We start from the raw sequence: 25,820 nt of genomic DNA, 5'->3' as shown, positions 1-25,820 counted from the left end.
GTGTCCATCATCTCCAGTAATAAATAAAAAAAAAAAAGAAGATAATTGTATCCTTTTCTCTTAACAAAAATCAAATAGCTTGAAAATGAAAAGTCAGCACCTTTGGGATACTGTATTATTCTACCTTCACATATTAAAAAATTCATGTTTTCACAAATGGCTTTTAATGAAGGAATTAAAATACTTTCCTTCCTTTTTTATATTTTTAGGCAACAAAGTCACTGGTTCACTGACAATCCAAGGCAGTTGCCTCTTCATACACTTAGCCATTGCAGTAGTTATAGCTCTTTGACAGCAGAATCAGGGTGAGATAAGTTGACTTTAACATTTTTGTTAAAAATAAAAAGCCCCACAAACCTGGCCCATCATCTCCAACTGGCAAGAATATAAATAGCTGATGCACTTTACTATGTATAAAGCCAAACAAAGGCCAAAAAGATGTTGTCTAAAGGTGATTAGAATGTGTGTGTTTATGGGATCAAGACATGACCACCCTCTGGCTTAGGGTCCATCTGATTTGGTCTGTTTATAAACAGAATTCCAAAGTGAATGAACCTACTTCCTGTTAGTCTCTCTCAATCTCATATTTTTTCCTCTACAGTATAAATTTGATGTCTTGCACTATTTGGAAGGAGAAAATGCTGTTTGTCATTTATCAAAATCTAAACAGCTGCAATCAAACAATGTTCATGCAATTTTAATAGTAGGTAAATAAATGTGAGCAATGACTGTATTACAGAAAAGTGGATCTAAGGTTCTGATTCAACGAATTTTACTTCCAATCCAGTTTCACAAGGTTTCAAATTTTCTTAAGCTTTCTTAAGGTTCTCCAACTTTTCTAGATTAGTATAGACAGCATATTCTGTAGAAATAGTCTCTTAACTCACTCCCAATCCCTAGTGCTAAGCCTGTTTAGATTTGAAGATATTTTTTTCTCTTGAAAATTCAAAACAATTTACTTTGAGAGCAAGTGTGAGTGATTTGGAAATATGCTGGCTTGAAAACCATAGAGCAATAAAAGGCATCATTATGCTTTCTAGATCAGGTGTAAAATGGACAGGAAAAACATATGCATTTCTCTATAATTCCATCCATGTGACTCATCCACAGTAATTGTGTACCTACGACTTGCTTCACTCTTCAGCCAGCCACTTCAATGTACTTGTACTTTGGATCAAACTTTGGGTTATTTCAGAGTTTTATAGAATCAAGGTGATTAAGGCTATCAGTCCACAGCATTTATTATGAACCCACTGTATGCCATTTCTAATTTACATCCTTTAAAAAGGAAAGATGGTGTGCCTTTGGACACTTGCAGGGGGTTTGCAGTAAATCAATACATGGTGAGACAGCTTGAATTAAATAATGGTCTTTCAGAACCAAGCCAACATTTAATTCTATTGAAAGGCTAATTTGAAAATTAAAGTTCCGTTTTTCTGTTGAAGCATATGTAAATATAAAACATAATTTGGAGAGACCCCTATGCTAACACAAAATGTGCTCTGGATAAATAAATTCTTTTCCCTCAGCTAAGAGTATTTTAATCAAAGGATTTTCTAAAGTTGACTAAGACAGCTATATAATAACAAGTGGGTCATTATTAACTTCTTATTAATTTCCTAGAACACTCCCCATAGCAGCTGGTCTAAACCTTCTTTAGTTTTCTCAAGGCCAAAGTCTCTGATGCTACGCCTCTATTCTCAGGAGATAAGAAGGGAGTAAAACTTTTCTCTTTTAGCTTATTAGTTGTTAGACCATGAGAAATTGTATCAAGATATGATAGAGAGAATGGTCTACCACCTAGAGAGAGTGAACTTCAAGCTAGATGCAGTAACTGCATGAGATTTGGGGGGGTCATCACCCCTGGGAGGGGTTTACTGCATTCCATGCAAAACATAGGTATGGGAGTACTTCTCTTTACAGTCATGTGAACTAACAGGCTTACCTTTCTGCCTTAAATAACTAGAACACTGGACCAGCTTTCCAACATCGGACAACAGGCCTCACAGGACTATGATGCCTAGCAGGAAGGAAACAAAGAAAGTGTGCTCTAGGAGTACCCCACATCACAATTTTAAGAAAATTTCCAGACTGCAAAACATGGAGGAAGAACCCAATCAGAGCCAGGTTTTCCTGTGTTGAGGAAACAGAGTTTGGAATTCAGTAGGTGTCTAGAATATGCAAGGCAAAGTACCAGAGAGGAAAGAGGTGCACAGAGGAAAAAAGAGCCTCAGAGACCTACAGAGGGTAAAGTTCAAGTCTGTGCCTGAATACTGACTTGTGCGTGCATGTGAGGAAACTAAGGGGAAGTCACCAGGAAGAAGTAGATGAAATAATCCCCACAGCTGACACAAAGCTGAGACCAGTTTATTTTTCCAACACTCAGAGACTAAGGACCTTCTAACACACAGGACATTGAGCAGTGTCCTAACATAGGTATTACCTCAGAAGTGAGGGATAATCAGTCTTAGAGTAAAGTCTGTTCTGGACCCACCCTAACAAAGCTCAAAACCAAGAATCAAACTGATTCCAAGTAACTAAATTTCATCTCAGAACACAGCGCCTAAATATTTAACAAAACACAAAAATTTTAAAAAGAGAGAAAGATAAAATATAGTACCTCACAATGTAAAATTACAGCTATTATAAATATATTTCACATGTCAGTGAAGGCAGAAGAAAGTGTGAGCATGATGAAAAGAGAAATGTTAGAAATAAAAAAGACCCAAATCAAACTTCTAGAGGTGGAAGATACACTATCTGAGATAAATTCACTGACTGGGATTAACAAGAGATTAGATTTTCCAGAAGAAATATCACTAAATGTGAAGACAGAACAATAGAAACTACCAAAATATAATACAGAGAGGAAAAAAGTTAACAAACATCAATGAGCTGTGGGGTGACATCAAGTGACCTCCCCAGAAGGAGAGGAGAAGGGTGGAGGGGCAGAAAAAGTATTGGAAAATATAATGGTTGCTAATTTTCTAAATGTACTATAATCTGTACACCACAGATCCAAGAAAAGCAACAAATTCCAAGCAGAAGAAACATTAAGAAAAGCACACCTAGGCATATCATAATCAATTGCTGAAAAACTAATGAAAAGGAAAAAAATCTTAAAAGCAACCAAAGGAAAATAAGAAACACTATGGAAGAACAAAAATAAGAATGAAAGCAGACTTCTAATCAGAAACAGTGCAGACCAGAAGATAGTGGAGCAACACCCTTAGAAAGAAGAAGTCTCACAAACTAAAAGCCTTTTGTCTTGAGCCTTCCTTTCTGTCTTAAGAAAGCATGAGGATGTGATGTCTACAACACAAACTGCCAACCTGACACCACGAGGCAATAGCTTGGGGACCAGAAAAAAAACCAACAAAAAACCAGAAAATCACTCCGAGGATGGCAGAGTAGAAAGATAGGGCTTGGTCTGATCCATTTTTGAGTTGCCAAATCAATCTTGAAACCCCTTCACTCTGGGTTATATATTAACTAATTAAGAAACATATTTATGTTTTAAGCCACAGGTCATCAAGTTCCTATTACGTGCAGCCAAATGAAGACTATGGTCTTGGGGCTTTCTTCTCCACTAGGAAGATAAAGGTCATTTAGCATAAGTTCCCTCACGCAGCCTCCTCTCTGTCTCTGTCATGATGTTCTAGTACATAGCTCTGCCGCTAGTCTTAGAGGGAAAATACCTACTTTTTTTAAAAAAAACTAAGGCAAAGGTGTCCATTTGGGCTCTGTGTCTCTCTTTTCTTTCATTTCCTCCAGGAACTTGTGTCTTCTAGTATTTCCAACAACTGTCTTTCCATTGTTTTTATTACTGTTTCCTCTCTGCTTAATTCAGTTGACTCCTCATTGGGTAGAATTAATCATTTTCTCTTTGGCACCTGAAATTAGTGGTCAGTGCTTGTTGTTCTATATCCCCCCCCCCACCATCAACTTGTTCCTCACCCTGTGATATTCTATTTCTTCCCCTTATTCTAATTCCTCATAAAACCTCCCAATATTTACTTGCCATATTTGATTTTTTTTCCTCCATGTTCATTCTCCTTGACTCCTACAATATGCAACTTTTCACCCAAAACTTTTCAACATTGACTTTCATGACATATGTTATTCTGAATCTTCCCCATGTCTTTAACTGCTTTCCACTGTTGTCAAGAACATAACATTCTCCTATTCTCTGGCTATGGCTATGACCCAACATTGAATTCCTGGTATTCTAGCTCTTTCTCCTTTCCTGTAAAAAACTGATCCCTCATGGTTTTAATCATTATACAAATGCCTTACCTCCAATTGCATTCTAGACAATCATTAGTCTAGCCAACATATCTAGAATCCACTCATCCTTAGCTCCAATCCAGGCCCCTTCATTATTTGCTACACCTATTGATGGTACTACTATTGTACCAGTCACCAAATTTTAAATTTCACTTTCAGCTATTCCTTTTCTATCCTTTATTTAAAAGCATTCATAAATTATGATCAAATCTTTTTGTGGACATTATCACTCTACTTTAGATCTTTTTCATCTTCCATTTATAAAAATTCAGTAGCTTTAGCTCTCCAACCTTCAAATCCCTCACCCGCCAATGAATATACAACTATACTCCACTAGAAGCATATTGCTAAAGCATTCTTGTCAACAGATTACATTTAAAATGGCTTCTAATTCCTGCTGGATTTCTGAATCCAAAAGCAGCTTTCAAGGAGTTGAAACCTGGCACAACAGGAAGCTTTTCGAACCCCATTTAGAGCAGAGGCCTAAGATTGTAAAGTGTTTCGTGTACAACACCTTCAGAGAAGCAAGAGATAGCAGCAATTAATTACAGTCTAGTGTGACTAGACTGTTAGTCATGAGTAACAAAGGTGAAACTTGATTTTCTGAACTTTATGTAGTTATTAAAAAAAAAAAGGGTTTCTTGATTTCTGGCAAGTATGTTATCAACAGACTTGATCTTAGTAGTAAACATTCAAGTAACCTTCCTTCCTAGGCAGAACCATAACTGCTAAATCAAGCTCTATATATTTGAACCAAATTGATGTTTCAAAGCCACGTTCAGGTACAACTTACCTTTCACCACTTTCAGTTCTGTGTTTTGATCCCCTATTTCTTCCTAATGTACAATAATATGTGTAAAACCTAATTTTTCTTCATTTTTCCCTTCAGTTTCCATGATATGATCTCCACAGACCATATAAGCTGTTAAAAATTAGTAAAGAACACTTTTAATTGTGCACATATAAAAAGATTTGGGCTTAATTAACAAAATACTAATCAAAGTCCTTTAGTCCAGTTACATCAGGTACACTCTAAAATGATGAGAAGTATGCTAATATGTCTAACATGAACATGTATGCAAAGCATGTCTTTTTCCACTTTGGACTGAGGTTTCGGCCTTTGACTAGACCAGATCAAAGAGACATGCTCCCTATGTTCCACGGTCAAGGATGGAAAGGATTGGTCCAAGATTCTCTAAGTCTGTCATCAAGATAATGTTCATGGGCTCTGATCCTGGGGTTCATCCTGATTTTATTAACTTTGTTCATATATTCCAAACCATTCTTTTGCATTTTATAAACAGTAACAATTTTATACTAGTAACAATTTAATTTCTAGGGCTGTTTCTAAGATTAGAAGTTATTAATAGTTTGTAGAGGATGGTAACAGATTTATTTCAAGGATAGGCAATTTAGAATAATAGGAACAATGGATTAGAAGTATAGAGTCCGGGGTCTTCTTCAGAGCTCTGTAAGTAATCAACACTCTGATGTAGACCAATGTTTTTTCAGTATGCACAGAATTACTTCTAATGGGTGATAAAATGCAGCTTATGGGACTCCATTTCTAAAGGTTTTTTTTGTTAGTAGCTCTAGATTGGGGACCAGAGATTTGCATATTAAGCAAGTTCCCCAGGAATTGAGACAAGTATTCTTCTAACTACACAGTGAGAATCACTGCCTTAGGCAAGTCAACTCCTCTGGGCTTCAGTTTCCACATCTGTAAAATGACAGAGCTGGATTAGATGACAGTTGGGGATATTGTCAGCTCTTAACATTTTATGACTCAATTAAAGTGTTTCCTATTTCTAGGAATACAATCTTGATCAATTCAACATAGGTGGAATTCAAGTGACTGGACCTCTCTTCTTTCATTAGTGTACTGTCTAAAGGAATATTTTTTTTCTCTTTCTATACCTACTGTTATCTTTTTTGTATCCATATTACCTCAAAGGTAGCCTTTCATGACTAATCCCAACAGCTGCCCATCACAGAACTTGACAACAGGAAAAGGCAATAGAGACTATCAAATACAGGTACCATCCCCCCAACAAAATCCCAAATAGATGGTCATCCAGCCTGTGCTTACTTACTTCCATTACTGGGAACTCATTATCTTGAAACATGGAAATATCTTCCTTCTCTTAAATGAAAATCTTTCTCATTAGAGGTTCTATCCATATGTCCTGGCTCTGATCTATGGTTCTATATAGAATAAGTATAATTCCTCACCCCATGTGACAACTATTTGAATATTACAGTCTTTTTTCCATACTCAGTTTCAACTCTTTTTACACACAGTTTATGTTTAGTTGCCCTTCAGTGGATCCCTCCTAAGGTATGTGCCCAGCTGTTGTCTGGGTAGGACCATGTAAAACTAAGGGACACATTTGAAACTCATATCACAGAAAAAAGGGAATATCTCCCTAATATATCGTTCGAGATTAGTTATACTCTTATGCAGATCCATATAGTTATCCGCTTCCCTCCTGGAAGTGCTAGAAAAAGCTCATATTACTCCTAAGGTCATATGAGTTTTCACCATCTCTGCAGACCAAAGGGCTCAGTGCAGCTGCTGCTTCAGGTTTCTCTTGCTGCTCATAGAATTCCCACCACAGCCTTACCCCCGCCCATACCCACAGCTCTTCCTTCCTTCCCAGGGGATTCCCTCTTGAGACAATTGAGACTGCTGAACCTAATCAGTGGCTTTTTTGCCCCCGAAGAGGAAATAAATGTTGACTGATAAATTTTTCTTCTTCCCTCCATCACCACAATGACCACCCCCACCAGATAGCCAAAAATGAAGAAATATTATCTTCAGGAGGACAACAAGAAAGATTAGAGCTGTTGTTTTAACATAAACAATGGGAGACAGAAGGCAATGGAATGGCAGTTTTAGGGTGTTAAAAGGGGAAAATAACCCGTCATACAGGAAGTATATATCTAGCAAAAATATTCTTTAACTAATGGCTAAAGAAAGACATTTTCAGATAAGAAAAAATGAGAATAATTGTTGCCAACAGAACCGTACTACAAGAAATACTAAATGAATGTCTTCAGGGTAAAAGGAAATTATCCCAGATGGAAGCATGGAGTTGCAGAAAGAGACAAACAGAACTAGAAAGAGTAAATGCAAAGGTAAGTATGAAATAAAAAGTTTTACTTTGTAAAAAAGAGTGTTTAAAGCAAAAATAATAATGATTTGTGGAATTTATAGTATATATAAAATTAAACTATATGAGAACAATAGCAAAAAGAGCATGTGGGGCTGAAAGCTTCTTATGTTATTTGTGAAGTGGTAAAATCTTAATTCAAGATTTTATTAAATTAAGGACACATACTTATATATATAGCATAAACACTAAAATGAAATACAAAGCTGTGTTAAAAAGCCAACAAAACATATAAAATAGAATAATAAACACACTTGAATAATCCAAAAGAAGGCATGAAAGAAGTAACAATGCAATCAAACAAGATGAGGAAAATAGAAAACAGTAGCCTTAAATCCAAATATACCCAGTAATTACATTAAATATCAAACAAACAAGCTTAAATACTCTAATTAAGAGATGGAGGTTATAGGAATGGATATATATTTTTTAAATCCGTGATTCGGTATGTGCCATAAAAGGGACACATTCTCATATAAGGACACAGATAGAAGGAAAGTAAAAGGATGGAAAAAGTTATAGCACAAAGGCATGAATACTAAAGAGGGATATTTTACAATGATAACAGGATCTCAGGAAGATGTGACAAGCCTAAATGTATATGCAGCAAATACCATAGCTTAACATATGATGCCAAACTGACAGATCTAAAAGGAAAAATAGACTAATCCACAATCACAATCGGAGATTTTCACACACCTCCCTCAATCAGAGATAAAGAAAGCTATTTAAAATAGCAATATATAATAATTTGAAAATCTATTAACCAACTTGACCTAATTAATATTCATATAACACAACAGCTAACAAATGCAGAATACACATACCTTTCAAATATACATAAAATAATAACAGTGTAAACTGTATATGTGTCCTTTAGATAATTCTTGTACATTTCAAATGATTGACTCATTCAGAATGTTTCCTAACCACAATGAAAATTAACTGGAACTGAGTAACAAAAAGTTAACTAGAAGGTCCTCAACATTTAGAGATTAACAACATAATTTTAAAAAGCCCATGAGTCACAGAAGAAATCACAATGAGTATTAGAAAATATTAGGAAGTAAAAATAATGATAATACATAAGACTATACATTAAAAGGGTGAATTCTACTGTACATAAATTATATCTCAATAAACCTGACTTAAATTTTTAAAAAATGATGAACATACAACATATAAAATATTGTGAGATGATGCTAAAGCAGTACTTAAAGGAAAAATGTACTGGCTTTAAATGCTCATATTAGAAAAGAATAAAGGCTTATTTGCAGAGATGTGGATGGACCTAGAGATTGTCATACAGTAAGTCAGAAAGAGAAAAACAAATATCATATAATATTGCTTATATGTGGAATCTAGAAAAATGGTACAGATGACCTACTGGCAAAGCAGAAATAGAGTCACAGATGTAGAGAACAAACTTATGGTTACCAAGGCGGGGAAAGAGGGGTGGGACGAATCGAGAGATTGGGATTGACACATATACACTACTATGTATAAAATAGATAATGAATGAGAATCTACTGTTTAGCACAGGGAACCCTCCTCAGTGATCTGTGGTGACCTAAATGGGAAGGAAATCTAAAAAAGCATGGATATATATATACGTATAACTGATTCACTTTGCTGTACAGAAGAAACTAACACAACATTGTAAAGCAACTATACTCCAATAAAATTGGCTTGGCCATCTGCAAGCCAATTAAAAAAAAAGAAAAGAACAAAGTCTTAAAAATAATGATCTAAGTGATCACCTCAACTGTAATAAAAGAAAAAAGTATTATCAAAGAAAGAAGGAAGGAAATTGTGGTGAACCCAGAGGCATGCCACTCAGATCCCCCGTCAATATTAATGAAGACAGATTGACCCAGCTATCAGCAGATAGACTCTGGCTGTCAACTCCTTCAGGATTTGCCTCAGTTGCAGAGAACCTCCTCACCCAAGGGCATGCCCTTCTTGGGCAGCCAGATCCAGTGACTGATTGCAGTGGAAGTATATAACATTCAGACATTTCCGACCAAGGCAGGACACCGCTGAAAGCCTAAATATGCCTCAAGATCTCCATAGGGTTGTCTGACATTTTCCAGACGCCATCACGGTTAGATTTCTCCCTCTGACCAATGAGGTTTCACTCTCCTCCCTTCCATGGGAGCTAATCTCTAATAAATACCCTGCATGCAAAAATCCATCACAGAGTTTTCCCTCAGAGACAGATTTTCAACAGAATAATCAAAATGAAAGCAGAAATCAATGAAAAAGAAAATAGGCCAAAAAAAATAGAGAAAAATCAGCAAAACTAAAAATTGGTTCTTTGAAAAATCAAAACCATTAACAAACACCTAGCAAGACTCATTAAGAAAAAAAGAGCAAAACAAAATAAACACTCAGCAAAAACTGTTTGATATGGTACAGTCAAGATACACGCTTCCAACACCACAAGAATCACTCGTGTTGCCCTTTTATAGCCACAAACACCTCCCTCTCCCCACCCTCACCCCAATTCCTAATCCCTGGAAATCACTAGTCTCCATTCTATGATTTTATCTTTTAAAGAATATTATATACATAAAATCATATGGTATAATTGGTATTGGATTTTTTTTCTCTCAACGTAATTCCCTGGAGATTCTTCCACATTGTATGTATGTCAATAATTCATTCCTTTTTATTGCTGAGTCATATTCCATGGTATAGGAAGTACTAGTTTGTTTAACCATTTACCTACTGAAGGACATCTGGATTGTTTCTAGATTTTAGCTATTAGGAATATACCTACTATGAACATTCATGTACAGATTTTTAAAAACACAGATCTTACTTTTTCTGGGATAAATGGTTGAGTTGCTAGGTTATATAGTAGTTGCATGGTACTATGGACTGATTTGTGTCTTTCCAAAATTCATATGTCGAAGCCCTAACCCCCAGTACCTCAGAATGTGACTGTATTTGGAAACAGGGAATTTAAGGAGGTAATTAAGGTAAAATGAGGTCACACGGATGGGCCTTAATCCATTATGACTGATGTCCTTATAAGAGGAGATTAGTATACAGACAACACACAGACTGAAGAGTGATCATCTGAGGACACATCAAGAAGGTGGCCATCTGCAAGCCAAGGAGACAGGCCTCAAAAGAAGGCCTGCTAACACCTTGATCTTGGATTTCGAATCTCCAGAACTACTAGAAAATAAATTTCTGTTTATTTCTAAGCCACTTAGTCTGTGGTATTTTGTTATGGCAGCCCAAACAAACTAATAAATGTGGCCAGTTTTATAAGAAACCGCCAGTTTTCCAAAGCCGCTGTACCACTCCCACCAGCAATGTATGAGTGAGTGATCAGATTCTCTGAACCCCTTCCAGCATTTGGTGTTGTCTTTACTTTTTATTATAGCCATTCTGACAGATGTGGTGATATCTCATTGCTGTTTTAATTTGCATTTCTTAAATAAGTAATTATGTTAAACCTATTTTCATGCACTTATTTTTCATCTGTATATCCTCTTCATAAAATATCTCTTCATGTGTAAGCCCATTTTCTAATTAGATTTTTTTGTTTGTTTTTCACTGTTAAGCGTTGAGAGTTCTTTACATATTCTAGATACTGGTCCTTTGTCAGAGATGTGATCTGCAAATATTGTTTCCTTGTTTGTCACTTATCTTCTCATTCTCTTAACAGAATCTTCTGCAGAGTAAATTTTTAAAAATTTTGATGAGCTCCAATTTATCCATTTTTCCTTTTATAGATCATGCTTTTGGTGTCATGTTTATGAATTCTTCATGCAACCCCAGATCCCAAAGACTTTTCTCCCATTTTTTTCTACAAGTTTTATAGTTTTATTTTCCTTTTAACCATATGAACTATTTTGAGTTAATTTTTGTACAAAGTATGAGGTTCAGGTCAAGATTCATTTATTGAAAAGGCAAGCCTTCCTCTATTGAATTCTATTATCCAATTCTGAATGGAGTATGTGACCCAAAAAGTCTAAGAATAATTGTTTTACATAAAAGAGCCTCTGTAAAAATTCCTAGACTTTATTAAGGCAAAGCAAACACACTGTGAGTCTCTGTTTCATGTTCTTGCCTCCAAACAATGTACATGAGCCCTCTTTTATCCTCCTTAGCTGAAGAGATAAAAGAACAAATGAGCATGCTCTGAGATCCAAAGTTTTATTTGGTGATACTTATAGGTTCATGACACTTATTCTGCTCTAATTCATTATTATGTTTGTGAGGGATCAATGCTTATTCTGTCTGAATTCCTGTATTAAACCTCTGGCCTATCTAAACCCAAAGAACCAGCCCAGTGATTTAAGACCAGGCTGCCTCTTTGGAATTCAGTCTCTTGTCCACTGAACCATCAGACTCTCTCAAACTGAATTTCAGTCTCCCCTGGCCACTCTCCACTTGGTTCATCCACACCATTTTGTAAAGTTATGAGTACTTCCATGGTTGGTCTTTCTTTTCCCCAGAAATGGTACCATTAAGTCACTTGGCAGAGGGAAGGAAAGTGAGCTGAATTTTTGATCACAGACTACGGCCAGGGAGAGTCGTTAGTTCTGTAGACCAAATACTTCTCTTTCTGGGCACATGAACTGTGCTACTCTACCCTACTCTTTGAAGTTTAGAAAACCATGTGACTTGCTGTGAACAATAAAATATAAGCTAAAGTAATATGTTCTGTTTCATTGAAGTTTTAAGAACTCACGTGCTTTACCATTGCCTCCTTGTATGGATTAGCAATGTTCAGATGGTAGAGACTCCATCAGTCTGCATAACTAAGTGAAAAACAATATGAAACAGAGCCCTAGCAACCCAAATGGACATGTAGCATGAATAAGAAATAAACACTGTTGTTTTAAGCCACTCAATATTTTTTTGATTTTTGTTTTTTATCACTGCATAATTGCATCCATCCTTATGGATATAGTCCCAGTGGCTTTACATGTATTTATTTAGTTGTGAAAATTCATTAAATGAAAATCAAAATTTGAATTAATCTTGATATCCCTGTAAGTCTATATATAGAAATAAATTTGCTAATTGAAAAAAACTTACAGTCACACCATGTTCCTGAATTAGAGTTCTGAAAACACAGTTTCTACATGTAGATTAGTAACAGCATTCCACGGGCTAAGACACAAGCAGACTAAAATTTATTACTGGCACTGAGTCAATACTTAATATTTTTTGAATAACTATAATCCACAAGAGGGAGATAAGCAATTAAACAGCAAAATGCTGAGCAGAAATAGCTAAGTAAATATTTCAACTGTTTGACAGTAGCTTAACAACAAATAATTTAACAAAATTTTGTATCCTCTGAGCAAAGTGCTAGATAGATTAAAAACAAAGTAAAAACAAAAAAGAAGCCCTTTGCACTTTAGTTTGTGGGTGAGACAGATACTAAAAAGATATGACCCCCGGTTCTATGGGAGCACAAAGAAGGGGTAACGTTATGGTATCCAAGTTTATACATCATGGCAAAAATCCATTTTCAGCTCATACCCACAATGGAAAATTATGTTCTTGATTAACCAGAGCAAAATTTAATCCAGAATGCATGAAGGCAGAATCCAGGAGAACCCAGCCAGAGAACACAGTGTACTCAGAGTACAGAGCCAGAGAAGTGTAGGGTGCCCCAGCAGAGACAAGTCACTCCTCACTGAAAAACAGAGACAGGCAGTTCAGGAGCTCACTGAGAGCAGCAAAATCTCCCTAGCAATGGAACTGATGGTGCCTAAACCTGCTTAAAGTAAACTTTGAGAGCTGTATAGGTCCTGTGTGAACCTCACACAATTTTCTCCCTTGAGGTCCTCAGGGCACTCAGACTGGGAATATAATTGAGATCACTTATTTTAAGACGCATCAGACTGGGGTTTTTCAGCAATTCTTTAGTGAGGATGGAATGTATATTCATAGCAGTCCTTGCTCTGTGTGTGTGTGTCCGTGTGTGTATGTATGTATGTGTGTATGTATGTGTGTGTGTGTGTGTGTGTATATATATATATTTGTAAATTGCAAATTATCCTGAATAGTTACGCTTAAATTTATAGTCAGGTCTAGAGTTTTCATTAGATTGTGGGTTTATTTATCATCAACTAATCCTACTTCCATCTTCATAAAATTCTGGATTGAAGAACCATTCTAGGAAATGTAGAGGAGGTTTGGGTTGAACTGCCCTGAATATTATCCAGAGTGGTCAAAATGCATTACACAGCATCCTATACAAAGTAGTATCTTGACAAGGCTGTGTCCACATACTACACTTAAGGGAAAATGATGCAATTGGGAGATTAGGTTATAAAAAAACAAGGAGAAAGGATTTGGGGGTAAAAATCTATAAAAATAAAGCCATAATATTCCTCATCCTCGCCATCATATGCCAAATCATGATTTTCTTTCTGTTTTTCAAAACATGAACTTTAAGCAGTCTATGTGCTCTGACCCAGAAATCCCACTTCTAGAATCTAACCCTATGAAACGATTTAAGACATGCATGGAGATTTATAAGCAAAACATCTTAAAAATTGCAGAATGAATAATATTGAGGTGATATTAATATTTTAAATGATTATAAATATTAACAAGAAATTAACTTATATTTTTCTAAATTGGAAAGAAAAGAACACTATATAAATCTGAGTAGTGACTCTACGTGAAGAAATGAAAAATTATGATCAGCTTGGCTCAAATGCCAAGGAAACTTCTGACCTCTGGCTAGTTCTTAGAATGCACAGTGTTGAAACTATTTTAATCCTGGACCTCAAAGTGCAAGCCTGGATTCCCTTAGAGTTCACCTCTTACCTTCTTCCTCCTTCTAAAAATGAACACTTCTCAAGCTGAAAATTTCAGAAGTTGAGTCATTTTCATGTTTTTTTCTCTGTGCCTGTTTCAAAGAATGGGACACAAAATGCACTTTGTGAAGTCAGACTTTGAACCAGAACTTAATTATCATGCTGGCAATGAATCTTAGTGGGTGATTTCCCTGTCATTAACAAAATCATCAATTAACTATTTTATTAAGTCAAGAGTATGTGCTTAACACTATACTGGGCTACAAGGATACAGAAACTGTGTATGTAAGAGCCAGGCTTTGGCCTCAGGGTACTTGCTCTCCAGCTGACAAGTTACCACCCATAAAATATGAACCAGGAGTAAATGGCACAGGATGAAACGGAAGAAAGAGCTAAGTCAGCATGTAGAGGCTAGATGCCAGTAACACTGGTAGAAACTCAATAAGGACCACAGTGACCAGGGGAAACTTGATAGGAGAAGTGAACCTGCACTAGCCCTTGAAGGATAAATAGGATTTGTGTAAGGAGATGTTAGGGAATTCTAGGAGTTTAGCACAATATGAATGAAAGAATGGTACCAGGAATAACCCGGTTTTAGATTCAAGGGACTTGACATAGAAAGAAGCAATGGAAAATGAAGGTGGAAGAGTGCTTGGGAAGAAAATAGAGTCCCTCTGGAAAAAAGAAAAGAAAGAAAGGAGGGAAGGGATGGTTGGAGGGAGGGAGGGAGGGAGGGAGAAAAGAAAGAAAAAAAGGTGTATTTTGGTTTTTGTGTGTATGTATGTATGAGATATTTTTCCTGAAACTTGAAAGGTAAAATTGCTTTAAATGTTAACTACACTCTGATAAATCTAGACTTAAATGTGTTTTGTGAATAATTTTATACCTGATTCAATATAACGAGAAGTAACAACAAATAGGATTTTCTCCATCAAAAGAGGGTGATAGCTAGAGCTCAAGTACCCAAGTCATAATTTCTAGATACTTTCTGAATGCTCCTCAGTTATCCCCAAATAATAATGGTGACCAAGCCGGCTACCCACACCCTCCACCAGCCTCAGCATTCAGAATATCCAGCCCAGGTCACATTTAAGAAAAAAAAAAAAAGTACTTTCACCTTTGCTTATATAGCACCCTATCCACTGCTCAGCTCCTCCAAGGCATCTCTTTCCTTTGCACCAAGAAGATTTATTCTATATGTATTTACTACTACATATCAGTTACCATATTTTGAAATCACCTGAGGTATGCATGGAGAAGGAGAGGACAGATAAATAGAACAGGCAGATGAATATGGACAGACAGAAAGCCAGGCTGATTGTGAACACATGGAAATTCAATCTCGGCCCTCAAGGAGTTTACAATCCATCAGGAACCAGGTATGCAAATCAGTATAATACACAACAGCTTCAATGCAGAGATACACAATGCACATTTACGTAGGTCCAAAGGAGCACCCAAGTCTGCCATGGGAAGATGGGAAAAAGCTTCACAGAAGTATTTGAGGTAAACTTAAAAGAATAGGTGGGAATTCTTGGAACAGGCTCAGGGAAGGCGTTCCAGACAGAATGACCACGCATAGAAAGACACAGATGCATTAGAAAGTGTAACATATGTGAGAACCTCTAGAGAATCGAATATTGCTGAGAGAATGGTTAAGGCGAGACAGGTGGGAGATGAAGCCTGACAGGTAAGCAGCAGCCACCTCATGAGTGATCAGGATAAGTCATAATGGTAGGATACGCCATAGAGAAAAGTAAAAAGTTTTCCATTCAGTCATAAAGGTAAAGCATTCTTCATTTTTGTTCTTTTTAAAGAGTCTGTTTTATTTATTATTTATATTTATATATTTTTAATTTGGTTTTAATGTGTAGTAAGTAGTGACTATATAACAAGGATATGGAAAACATAGGTAAGGTGTAAATAATAATAGAAATAAGGCCCATTTACCTGCTTTAACCAAAGGAATGTTACTATCATCTCTAAAGCCCCTCCTAGGGCCTTGCCCTGCCTTCATGCTCAGAAATAACCATTAAAGAGCTAAGCCCAGGCTAGGCCATTTTTCTTTCATCCCTGCCTCCACATGGATATTTAATTGACTCTTTCCTTCCCATCTTTTTTTTTTTTTTTTTTGCGGTACGCGGGCCTCTCACTGTTGTGGCCTCTCCCATTGCAGAGAACAGGCTCCGGACGCGCAGGCTCAGCGGCCACGGCTCACAGGCCCAGCTGCTCCACAGCATGTGGGATCTTCCTGGACCGGGGCACGAACCCGTGCCCCCTGCATCAGCAAGTGGACTCCCAACCACTGTGCCACCAGCGAAGCCCTTTCCTTCCCATCTTAATCCCACTCCCTGGACATGAAAATAAATGTTTTTGGTTTTTTTTTTTTTAACAGGAAGGGATGTCCCAGATTTTCTATTCTAACACCTTTATTTTACACCAGAAAGCTGAAGCACAGGCAAGTAATATCCTCTTGTTAACTAGTGCTAAATTTAGCACTAGCACCTAGAGCTCTAAATGCCAATTCTAGTTTGAGTCAGAAAACCAAGCCTGATTTTGCCTCTAGTTGAGTTACTGTCCCATCTTGCACGAAGCAGTCTTCCCTTTATGACACCCTCACTTCCTTGAAACTTCTTTCATGAAAGAACTTTTATGAAAGAAAGAACTCCTTTCTTTCATAGGGAGGCTCAGGATAAAGAGCCAGAAGGAGATAATAGTGAGAACAGAATTGCTATCCTTGTATTTGTGTAACTTTAGGAGAGTTATTATAATAAGTTACATCTTCTCCATCTCTGCTTTAATATTTTTTTGAGGGCTTGAGGGTGTATAGTTCCCTCATGTGAAATGGACTAATTATTAGTTGTCTCAGCCAAGAGGTGTGTCCAATTAAAGTCTGAGTCACTAGGAGCTTCCATTTAAAATTCAAGAATCCTGTTGGCTATAGATCAAAGATACCATTTCAAGGACCACTAAAATGAGAAAAATTAAAACTTATTTTTTGTCCTTGCTAAAGAACCAAAAAGTTACTGCAAGAATTAAAGCATCACAGCTAACAGGAGAAGATGGCAGAAGAGCAGGATACGGAGATCACCTTCCTCCCCATAGATACACCAGTAATACATCTACATGTGGACCTGTGGACCTGCTCCTATAGAACACCCACTGAAAGCTGGCAGAAGACCTCAGACCTCCCAAAAGGCAAAAAAACTCCCCACGTACCTGGGTAGGGCAAAAGAAAAAAGAATAAACGGAGACAAAAGAATAGGGATGGGGCCTGCACCAGTGGGAGGGAGCTGTGAAGGAGGAAAGGTTTCCACACACTAGAAGCCCCTTCGCGGGCAGAGATTGCGGGTGGCGGAGGGGGGGAGCTTCGGAGCCGCGGAGGAGAGCACAGCCACGGGGTGCCGAGGGCAAAGCGGAGAGATTTCCGCACAGAGGATTGGTGCTGACTGGCACTCACCAGTCGGAGAGACTTCTCTGCTCGCCCGCCAGGGCGGGCGGAGGCTGGGAGCTGAGGCTCGGGCTTCAGTTGGATCCCAGGGAGAGGACTGGGGTTGGCGGCCCTGGGAGAGGACCGAGGTTGGGGGCATGAACACAGCCTGAAGGGGGCTAGTGTGCCACAGTTCGCTGAGAGGGAGGCCGGGAAAAAGTCTGGACCTGCCGAAGAGGCAAGACACTTTTTCTTCCCTCTTTGTTTCCTGGTGCGCGAGGAGAGGGGATTAAGAGCGTTGCCTAAAGGAGCTCCAGAGACGGGCGCGAGCCGCGGCTAAAAGCATGGACCCCAGAGACAGGCATGAGACACTAAGGCTGCTGCCGCCACCAAGAAGCCTGTGTGCGAGCACAGGTCACTATCCACACCCCCCTTCCCGGGAGCCTGTGCAGCCCGCCACCGACAGGGTCCCGTGATCCAGGGACAACTCCCCCGGGAGAATGCACAGTGCGCCTCACGCTGGTGCAACGTCATGCTGGGCTCTGCCGCCGCAGGCTCGCCCCGCAACCGTACCCCTCCCTACCCCCGGCCTGAGTGAGCCAGAGCCCCCGAATCAGCTGCTCCTTTAACCCCGTCCTGTCTGAGTGAAGAACAGACGCTCTCAGGCGACATACACGCAGAGGCGGGGCCAAATCCAAAGCTGAATCCCGGGAGCTGTGCGAACAAAGAAGAGAAAGGGGAATCTCTCCCAGCAGCCTCAGGAGCAGTGGATTAAATTTCCACAATCAACTTGATGTACCCTGCATCTGTGGAATACCTGAATAGCCAATGTATCATCCCAAATTGAGGAGGTGCACTTTGGGAACAATGATATATATTTTTTTTTCCCTTTTTCTCTTTTTTATGAGTGTGTATGTGTATGCTTCTGTGTGTGATTTTGTCTGTATAGCTTCGCTTTTACCATTTGTCCGAGGGTTCCGTCCGTCCTTTTTTACTTTTTAAACTTTTTTTCTTAATAATTATTTTTTATTTTAATAACTTTATTTTATCTTACTTTAAAGTAAGGATATTTTAAAGTAAGGATTTTAAAGTAAGGATACTTTAAAGTAAGGATTTCAAAGAGGATATCTTTCTTTCTTTCTACTTTTTCTCCCTTTTATTCTGAGCCGTGTGGATGAAAGGCTACTGGTGCTCCAGCCAGGAGTCAGTGCTGTGCCTCTGAGGTGGGAGAGCCAACTTCAGGACACTGGTCCACAAGATACCTACCAGATCCATGTAATATCAAATGGTGAAAATCTCCCAGAGATCTCCATCTCAACACCAAGACCAAGCTCCACTCAACAACCAGCAAGTTACAGTGCTGGACACCCTATGCCAAACAACTAGCAAGACAGCAACACAGCCCCACCATTAGCAGAGAGGCAGCCTAAAATCATAATAAGGCCACAGACAGCCCAAAACACACCACCAGACGTGGACCTGCCCACCAGAAAGACAAGATCCAACCTCATCCACCAGAACACAGGCACTAGTCCCCTCCACCAGGAGAACTACACAAACCACTGAAACAACCTTAGCCACTGGGAGCAGACACCAAAAACAATGGGAACTACGAACCTGCAGCCTGCGAAAAGGAGACCCCAAACACAGTAAGATAATAAAAATGAAAAGACAGAATAACACACAGCAGATGAAGAAGGTAAAAACCCACCAGACCTAACAAATGAAGAGGAAATAGGCAGTCTACCTGAAAACGAATTCCGAATAATGATAGTAAAGATGATCCAAAATCTTGGAAATAGAATAGAAAAAATGCAAGAAACATTTAACAAGGACCTAGAAGAACTAAAGAGGAAACAAGCAATGATGAACAACACAATAAATGAAATTAAAAGTACTATAGAAGGGATCAATAGCAGAATAACTGAGGCAGAAGAACGGATAAGTGACCTGGAAGATAAAATAGTGGAAATAACTACTGCAGAGCAGAATAAAGAAAAAGGAATGAAAAGAACTGAGGACAGTCTCAGAGACCTCTGGGACAACATTAAATGCACCAACATTCGAATTATAGGGGTCCCAGAAGAAGAAGAGAAAAAGAAAGGGACTGAGAAAATATTTGAAGAGATTGTAGTTGAAAACTTCCCTAATATGGGAAAGGAAATAGTTAATCAAGTCCAGGAAGCACAGCGAGTCCCATACAGGATAAATCCAAGGAGAAACACGCCAAGACACATATTAATCAAACTGTCAAAAATTAAAAAGAAAACATATTAAAAGCAGCAAGGGAAAAACAAAAAATAAGACACAAGGGAAACCCCATAAGGTTAACAGCTGATCTTTCAGCAGAAACTCTGCAAGCCAGAAGGGACTGGCAGGACATATTTAAAGTGACGAAGGAGAAAAACCTACAACCAAGATTACTCTACACAGCAAGGATCTCATTCAGATTTGATGGAGAAATTAAAACCTTTACAGACAAGCGAAAGCTGACAGAGTTCAGCACCACCAAACCAGCTTTACAACAAATGCTAAAGGAACTTCTCTAGGCAAGTAACACAAGAGAAGGAAAAGACCTATAATAACAAATCCAAAACAATTAAGAAAATGGGAATAGGAATATACATATCGATAATTACCTTAAATGTAAATGGATTAAATGCTCTCACCAAAAGACATAGACTGGCTGAATGGATACAAAAACAAGACCCATGTATATGCTGTCTACAAGAGACCCACTTCAGACCTAGGGACACATTCAGACTGAAAGTAAGGGGATGGAAAAAGATATTTCATGCAAATGGAAATCAGAAGAAAGCTGGAGTAGCAATTCTCATATCAGAAAAATAGACTTAAAAACAAAGACTATTAGAAGAGACAAAGAAGGACACTACATAACGGTCAAGGGATCGATCCAAGAAGAAGATCTAACAATTGTAAATATTTATGCACCCAACATAGGAGCACCTCAATACATAAGGCAAATACTAACAGCCATAAAGGGGAAATCGACAATAACACAATCATAGTAGGGGAATTTAACACCTCACTTTCACGAATGGACAGATCATCCAAAATGAAAATAAATAAGGAAACACAAGCTTTAAATGATACATTAAACAAGATGGACTTAATTGATATTTAGAGGACAGTCCATCCAAAAACAACAGAATACACATTTTTCTCAACTGCTCATGGAACATTCTCCAGGATAGATCATATCTTGGGTCACAAATCAAGCCTTGGTAAATTTAAGAAAATTGAAATTGTATCAAGTATCTTTTCCGACCACAATGCTGAGACTAGATATAAATTACAGGAAAAGATCTATAAGAAATACAGACACATGGAGGCTAAACAACACACTACCTAATAACGAAGTGATCACTGAAGAAATCAAAGAGGAAATCAAAAAATACCTAGAAACAAATGACAATGGAGACACGATGACCCAAAACCTATGGGATGCAAGCAAAAGCAGTTCTAAGAGGGAAGTTTATAGCAATACAATCCTACCTTAATAAATAGGAAACATCTCAAATAAACAATCTAACCTTGCACCTAGGGCAATTAGAGAAAGAAGAAGAAAAAAAACCCCAAAGTTAGCAGAAGGAAAGAAATGATAAAGATCAGATCAGAAATAAATGAAAAAGAAATAAAGGAAATGATGGCAAAGATCAATAAAATTAAAACCTGGTTCTTTGAGAAGATAAACAAAATTGATAAACCATTAGCCAGACTCATCAAGAAAAAAAGGGAGAAGACTCAAATCAATAGAATTAGAAATGAAAAAGGAGAAGTAACAACTGACACTGCAGAAATACAGAAGATCATGAGAGATTACTACAAGCAACTCTATGCCAATAGTATGGACAACGTGGAAGAAAAGGAACAATTCTTAGAAATGCACAACCTGCCGAGACTGAACCAGGAGGAAATAGAAAATATGAATAGACCAATCACACAAGCACTGAAATTGAAACTGTGATTAAAAATCTTCCAACAAACAAAAGTCCAGGACCAGATGGCTTCACAGGCGAATTCTATCAAACATTTAGAGAAGAGCTAACACCTATCCTTCTCAAAATCTTCCAAAATATAGCAGAGGGAGGAACACTCCCAACCTCATTCTACGAGGCCACCATCACCCTGATACCAAAACCAGACAAGGATGTCACAAAGAAAGAAAACTACAGGCCAATATCACTGATGAACATAGATGCAAAAATCCTCAACAAAATACTAGCAAACAGAATCCAATAGCACATTAAAAGGATCATACACCATGATCAAATGGGGTTTATTCCAGGAATGCAAGGATTCTTCAATATATGCAAATCAGTCAACGTGATACACCATATTAACAAATTGAAGGAGAAAAACCATATGATCATCTCAATAGATGCAGAGAAAGTTTTCAACAAATTTCAACACCCATTCATGATAAAAACCCTGCAGAAAGTAGGCATAGAGGGAACTTTCCTCAACATAATAAAGGCCATATATGACAAACCCACAGCCAACATCGTCCTCAATGGTGAAAAACTGAAACCGTTCCCACTAAGATCAGGGACAAGACAAGGTTGCCCACTCTCACCACTCCTATTCAACACTGTTTTGGAAGTTTTAGCCACAGCAATCAGAGAAGAAAAGGAAATAAAAGGAATCCAAATTGGAAAAGAAGAAGTAAAGCTGTCACTGTTTGCAGATGACATGATACTATACATAGAGAATCCTAAAGATGCTACCAGAAAACTACAAGAGCTAATCAATGAATTTGGTAAAGTAGCAGGATACAAAATTAATGTACAGAAATCTCTGACATCCTTCTACACTAGTGATGAAAAATCTGAAAGTGAAATTAAGAAAACACTCCCATTTACCATTGCAACAAAAAGAATAAAATATGTAGGAATAAACCTACCTAAGGAGACAAAAGACCTGTATGCAGAAAATTATAAGACACTGATGAAAGAAATTAAAGATGATACAAATAGATGGAGAGATATACCATGTTCTTGGATTGGAAGAATTAACACTGTGAAAATGACTATACTACTACCCAATGCAATCTACACATTCAATGCAATCCCTATCAAACTACCACTGGCATTTTTCACAGAACTAGAACAAAAAAATTCACAATTTGTATGGAAACACAAAAGACCCCGAATAGCCAAAGCAATCTTGAGAACTAAAAATGGAGCTGGAGGAATCAGGCTCCCTGACTTCAGACTATACTACAAAGCTACAGTAATCAAGACAGGATGGTACTGGCACAAAAACAGAAATATAGATAAATGGAACAGGATAGAAAGCCCAGAGATAAACCCACGCACATATGGTCACCTTACCTTTGATAAAGGAGGCAAGAATATACAGTGGAGAAAAGACAGCCTCTTCAATAAGTGGTGCTGGGAAAACTGGACAGGACATGTAAATGTATGAAATTAGAACACTCCCTAACACCATACACAAAAATAAGCTCAAAATGGATTAAAGACCTAAATGTAAGGCCAGAAACTATCAAACTCTTAGAGGAAACCATAGGCAGAACACTCTATGACATAAATCACAGCAAGATCCTTTTTGACCCACCTCCTAGAGAAATGGAAATAAAAACAAAAATAAACAAATGGGACCTAATGAAACTTCAAAGCTTTTGCACAGCAAAGGAAACCATAAACAAGACCAAAAGACAACCCTCAGAATGGGAGAAAATACTTGCAAATGAAGCGACTGACAAAGGATTAATCTCCAAAATTTACAAGCAGCTCATGCAGCTCAATATCAAAAAAACAAACAACCCAACCCAAAAATGGGCAGAAGACCTAAATAGACATTTCTCCAAAGAAGATATACAGATTGCCAACAAACATATGAAAGAATGCTCAACATCATTAATCATTAGAGAAATGCAAATCAAAACTACAATGAGATATCATCTCACACTGGTCAGAAAGGCCATCATCAAAAAATCTAGAAACAATAAATGCTGGAGAGGGTGTGGAGAAAAGGGAACACTCTTGCACTGGTGGTGGGGATGTAAATTGATACAGCCACTATGGAGAACAGTATGGACGTTCCTTAAAAAACTACAAATAGAACGACCATATGACCCAGCAATCCCACTACTGGGCGTATACCCTGAGAAAACCATAATTCAAAAAGAGTCATGTACCAAAATGTTCATTGCAGCTCTATTTACAGTAGCCAGGGCATGGAAGCAACCTAAGTGTCCATCAACAGATGAATGGATAAAGAAGATGTGGCACATATATACAATGGAATATTACTCAGCCATGAAAAGAAACGAAATTGAGTTATTTGTGGTGAGGTGGATGGACCTAGAGTCTGTCATACAGAACAAAGTAAGTCAGAAAGAGAAAAACAAATACTGTATGCTAACACATATATATGGAATCTAAGAAAAAGAAAACGTCATGAAGAACCTAGGAGTAAGAAAGACAGGAATAAAGACACAGACCTATTAGAGCATGCACTTCAGGATATGGGGAGGGGGAGGGGTTGGCTGTGACGAGGTGAGAGAGTGGCATGGACAGATATATACTACCAAGCGTAAAGTCGATAGCTACTGGGAAGCAGCTGCGTAGCACACGGAGATCAGCTAGGTGGTTTGTGACTGCCTAGAAGGGTGGGATAGGGTGGGTGGGAGGGAGGGAGATGCAGGAGGGAAGAGACATGGGAACATGTGTATATGTATAACTGATTCACTTTGTTATAAAGCAGAAACTAACACACCATTGTAAACCAATTATACTCCAATAAAGATGTTAAAAAGAAAAAAAAGAATTAAAGCATCATAAACAAGTACCATGGGGCTCTGCTCTCACATGCTGGGCACAAACCTCAGAGGTGTTTGCATGTTGTCTGCAGATGTCTATTTACAGACTCATTAGGGAAGATAGCTTTTGAAAGGCTTTACCTCCTAGGTACGAAAATCATTATTTAGCAGGTAACTTCCAAGCTTCAAATCATGAGCTATTCTTCCCTCATCTGGGTCTTATCTTTTTGTCCTTTAGACTAAAACAACAATAGGGCTGGAACAGACATCCAAAGGCCAATTGTTGAGTGTTGGAGTGGGAAGGGACTTCAAAGACTGATTAACTAACCCCCTCCATTTACAAGAAGGAAACTGAGGCCCAGAAAAGTAACAGTATCTGTTGAAGGTCATGGAGAGGTGGGACTCAGAATATAGTTCACTATTCTTTTTACTAAATCAGTCATTTTAGCGGGCAACAATATAGACGGCACTTGTACAAAATGCCTACCCTTGCCCAGAGACATGGCTGGCGGAGTCTGCCCATGAACAGAGCCATAGCCCTTGACTTTTCTCTTTAACTCCATGCCTTTGCCCAGGAAGAGCCAACAATCTGTGTTTCATCCCAGGAAAGCCATTTGGGAGAGTTCCCCGGCAGCCCACAGGGATATACATCAAGGCTTGCAAATTAAGCCTGCCTGATCATTAGTCCCGTCAGATCCTAGGGTGGGGAGCAGGCCGGATGGAGATTCTGTCATGAAATACACTAGGGAAAAATTAGCATATTAGCCTATCAGTACTTTACAATAGGCTGCCTGACTTTGTTGAACCTAGGATATCTCCAATTAGTTTGACCACTGTTCCCTCTCTCCTTTATTTTTTCTTTCTATATACCTTTTTTTTTAACTTTATTTTATTTATTTTTTTATACAGCAGGTTCTTATTAGTTATCCATTTTATACATATTACTGTATACATGTCAATCCCAATCTCCGAACTCATCACACTCCCCCGCTGCCTCCCCCCGCTTTCCCCCCTTGGTGTCCATACATTTGTTCTCTACCTATTATTAACCCACAGAGTTATATCCTGTGTAATGCACCTCGTGAATCCTGCTCCAGGGAATGTCTTCTGCCCACCCTGTTGCCTTGATTCAGCTTTCCAAAAAAGGCTTGTGTTCTACTTAGGCACACAGGTAAGCAGAGCTTCATTGCTGGGGGTGTGTCCATTTCATCACTTTGTTTAGATCCAGAATATCGATTTCTGTGACCCATGACAAGTCAGTGATGCTTGTTACAAGATGTGCTGTTAAGTGTCTTCCACAGGCTTTGACAGGATAAAAACATCAG

The 25,820-nt window shown here is 38.1% G+C and overlaps 1 long non-coding RNA gene across 3 annotated transcripts in view; it reads right to left on the bottom strand.

Annotated features, from left to right (window-relative positions):
* LOC149749564 (uncharacterized) overlaps positions 1-25,820 on the bottom strand; it is a 261,984-nt gene that overhangs the window by 170,763 nt on the left and 65,401 nt on the right. Inside the window, exon 1 of one of the 3 annotated variants that reach the window (XR_016392663.1) lies at positions 14,271-19,808. The exons of the other annotated variants lie outside the window; for them this stretch is intronic. This is a non-coding gene — a long non-coding RNA (uncharacterized LOC149749564). Of the gene's footprint in view, positions 1-14,270; positions 19,809-25,820 lie in introns of those variants that run through there. 3 annotated transcript variants of the gene reach the window in all.

This window comes from Delphinapterus leucas, chromosome 3, assembly GCF_059928025.1.
Source record: "Delphinapterus leucas isolate spDelLeu-1000000601 "Yukka" chromosome 3, BTC_Dleu_Yukka2, whole genome shotgun sequence".
NCBI classification, from domain to species: Eukaryota; Metazoa; Chordata; class Mammalia; order Artiodactyla; family Monodontidae; genus Delphinapterus; species Delphinapterus leucas.
This window is presented reverse-complemented; position numbering and strand designations above follow the sequence as displayed.